This window comes from Branchiostoma floridae, unplaced genomic scaffold, assembly GCF_000003815.2.
Source record: "Branchiostoma floridae strain S238N-H82 unplaced genomic scaffold, Bfl_VNyyK Sc7u5tJ_1465, whole genome shotgun sequence".
Taxonomy (NCBI): domain Eukaryota; kingdom Metazoa; phylum Chordata; class Leptocardii; order Amphioxiformes; family Branchiostomatidae; genus Branchiostoma; species Branchiostoma floridae.
In genome coordinates, this window is record NW_023365724.1 from 228,872 (window position 1) to 232,727 (window position 3,856).

The 3,856-nt window shown below is 41.4% G+C and overlaps 1 protein-coding gene and 1 long non-coding RNA gene across 15 annotated transcripts in view; both read left to right on the plus strand.

The window, feature by feature from the left end:
* Positions 1-3,856, plus strand: part of LOC118407778 — a 134,223-nt gene that overhangs the window by 86,309 nt on the left and 44,058 nt on the right. The window lies entirely within an intron of this gene.
* Positions 674-3,856, plus strand: part of LOC118407783 — a 5,396-nt gene continuing 2,213 nt past the window's right edge. The window contains exons 1-2 of the long non-coding RNA XR_004830190.1: positions 674-814; positions 1,020-1,232. This is a non-coding gene — a long non-coding RNA (uncharacterized LOC118407783). The remainder of the gene's footprint in view (positions 815-1,019; positions 1,233-3,856) is intronic.

The window sequence follows — 3,856 nt, forward strand, 5'->3', positions numbered from 1 at the left end:
ACGTGCTGAGCTCCTAAGGTAGATGTATTTGCTAATTCACTCCGTCTTCACGTGTAGTTTTTCTTTAGGCATCCTTTGAAAACACTGGAGAGATATATTGGTGCCTATTCTTGTGTTAAAAGTCGATTGCACTCGAATCAACCAAACCAACGACTTGCAACATTTGTATTTGAAACAGTCAAAAAGGTAACCTCAGTAAAAATGGAATTACAAACCTTCCCAGATTTCAAACCAACAAGATTTTCACAAGAGGTATAGTAGAAGATTCAACAATTCTGGCGCACTAGTCATTGACAAAAGAATCGAAGGCGTAATGCATTTGCCCCGATATTCAAATTCGTCGAAAATTTAGCTCATAATGGCACCACCATTTTACCAATTTCACTGTGTAACAAATATGATCAGGAAACTAGACATAATAGTTATAAAACCCCACAAAAATGGATCATATCGAGATTACATGATATTCCTTTATGACACATATAACGCAATCTTGGTAGAAAGGCCGGGAATCAGGTCTAAAGCAGCTGTAAAACTCGGATGAAATTCCATCCACCTGACGCGCTAGAAGCGTTTCCTTAGCAACGTGTTGCTAAGGACCGCGGAGCGATTCGAACTGCATAGAAAACCTGTTCGAAAACTGTTCGATTTAGGTCATGGCGTGCCGGCTGTACACAACTGCACAGATCAACATTGGTGGTTTGAAGTTGAAGATGGCGAGGTTTACGCTAACATTGCTGGCATTGTCATTGACTATCGTATAGTTGTTGTGCAAGTAGACAAGTGGACCAAAGACGATACAGTCGCAATACAAGTAAGTATGCGTTTTTAAGCTATTTTTTTTCAAATCGTGCTTCGTAATTACTTGTATGTATTTGTTGTAAGAATGTCTTTCTGTATGTGATGTAAAATTATTCTGTAGAAAAAGCCATCCTTACGATGGGTTCTATTACGTAGAGTTAGTTGGTGAACTCCAGTTAACCTCTGGAGTAGATATTGACGAAGTGTTATTTTTACAGGCTGGAAAACGCCATCATGACCAGGATGCGGACGTGTACTTCGTCAAAGTCAAGAGATCCCTTGTGGATGAGAACCTTTTCTGCCACAAGTTTCGTGGATGTGTGACGGCTGATCAGTTTTGTGACAAGTAATATGATCTGGACGCGTTTGGACCATTCAGCAAGATACACCCGCGAAAAGGAAAAACACTGGAGCTCACGATCGTCGTGAAGGTAAGCTGCCATATATCAACCATTAAAGGCAACCTTAGCAATATTATGTAAGTCATGTTGTATTAAAACGCATTACATGCATTAAACGCATCTACATCAATATTTCGTAAATTGAGCCATTAAAGACGGCGCAGAATAGCCTGGGTACCATCCGTATTCTACCGGGGCTCCTTACACTCGCTACCCCTAAAAAATTAGCCTGGATATACCACACCCCAGCCCGATCTCAAAAAATATTTGATTGGACATAAAGAAAACTTAACAAAATGGAAAGCTCGACAAAACGCCTAAACACTCAAAAAACAGCCTGGATACCAGACCCAGGCCCGACTTCAGTATGAGGGTGTAGCTCGGGGCCGGCTGTAGAATTTCCGTGTGGGCATGTTGGCCCTAGAGCTCAGGAGTTGGGGTGTACAGTAATCCAGGCTAGCCAAAAACAGCTGGGGCCGAACATCTGCTTGAAGAATACTCAAGCGTAGCCATTTCTTGCCCTCCAAGCAGAGGTTAGGCTCCGACTGTTTTTTAAACGTTTTTTTAGTCTTTTTTATCGGGCTTTCTATTTTGTATGGTATCTTCTTTGTCAAAGCCTAACAACCCCAATAAAAACGACTACAAAAACAAAACAGCCGGAACCTAACCTCTGCTTTGAGAGTAGCTATTTCTGGGATCGATGATCCTGCTGATATGGCTACACCACAGGCGTTCAAACAGAGGGTGCCATTCAGCTTGCCAGGCCAAAATACGGACAGATAATTCACCCCGGTAAATTAACTCAGGCTACATCAGATGACCTACCCTAGCATAAAACAGCTGCCTACCCTAGCCTTTCTTTGTCATCTGCTGCCGCTGGCAAGGGACATAACTTTCGATCCGACATCTGAGTGATTAGAATATTGTAGAATCAAGGAAAAAGAGCATGATTAAAAGTCATTCATCGCTCATCGGTCAGTTAGACTGTGCTTACTAGGAACATTGACCCCTCACCCTTAGGGTACATTTAAACTTGTGCGGGAAAAACGTTGTTTTTAAACTTTGATCCACCGTTGTGAATTCGAAGACTTGTTATCTGACAAAATAAGTCGTACGCAAGCAAGACAAAAATAGAAGAAAAAAATGTATATATGTAGGAAGGGCGAAATTACCAAATTGTTTTACATCACTTTGTTTCTAGTTTTGATGTGTTGTTTTCGTTAGGGCGAGGTAACTGTTTTCAAATCGCCTGTCACTGTTCATAGTGTGAAGCCTGCAAATTTACATAATGATTGTATAGAAAACTGTGTCTAAATCACCGTGTAAGTGTTACATTTGGAGAGATGGATGTAAAATACCCCCTTTGACTAGTAAGTTGGTTCGCACCAATATCCATGCATATTTGATAACCTTTGATGTTTAAGGGAAAAAGTTGTTTTTTTTCAGTTTATAGAATATCACTTGTGATGCTTATGGAATTGGATACATAGTGCGTCTGGTACATAGTAGGGACGGGCTTGCTAGTAGGGGAGTGGTGAGAGATCAGTTTTGTGACTCTGTGAGTCATGTGTCATGGCAGAGAGCGGACACGTGTCTGTGGCTCTCCAGCAAGCATGCAGTCTATATGTGTGCGGGAGATGGGCCGTGTCTACACTCCTTTTTCCTCCATCATACATTTTTGTAGACTCTCGGTAGCAATTCCTAATAGCAAATTGGGGACCTTTCCCCTCTTACAAATATGTAACTCATATATATGGACTTGAATATGGGCATAACTGTGAACAAACCTTAAAGACTTTACAGGTACAGAGACAGATACCCATACATAGATGACTGAGAAGAAGCTAAGTGATTTTTCATAAGGCAAGCCCTTGAGGAAACGCAAGCTGTGCAAAGCTATTGACCCTTAAAAAGGTCATCCTCCTGATAGCCGCAAGTGGTCCTGGTCCTCACCCCTGTTGTGTAGATCTTATCTACGTATCTATGTATAAAGAGGCTGCGTGGTTAATACAGGACACGGTTTTATCTGTCATACCGGATAAGGGGTTATATTGCCGTCCAGGTGATAGGGAAATATGGGCACTAAAGTATAAGATGTTAACAGAAGACCAACGTAAAATGGCGTCGCCAAAACAGGTTTTGTGACCGACGTCGGACACAATTTCACAATAAAGGCCAGTAAGACCCAGTAAGGGTAGGGTCCCTAAGCTAACGAAAGTGGCAAAGTGACATTTAGGAAGGTACACCAAATGTTTGAAGCCTTGCGACCCCTTGAATACAGACTGTTGATCACTTTTTATGGACCATTCTTTTATCTAAAATAGCTACTTTTGTACATGGGCAAATTACTAAAGAATGAACCACAATTAATTATGGAAACGTGTTGGCCGGCAGTTGTGATGACGTTTGTACACAATCTACTCAAAAAGTCATCCTAAAACATTACCTGTTCCCATGGTCGAACTCACGTCGTCCCTTACCAGCGCACACTTAGAAGGGTCCTCAGAGGAATTCAAGAACTCGTTTGCTACAATGTTCCCCCTTTAAAAAGCTTCAAGTAGTGGTAAATTTGACCAAACAAATTTGATTCAAGGTAAATAATTTATTCTCTGAGGAACTATAACACTCTCTTCTGGAGTGGAATGGTCGACGTC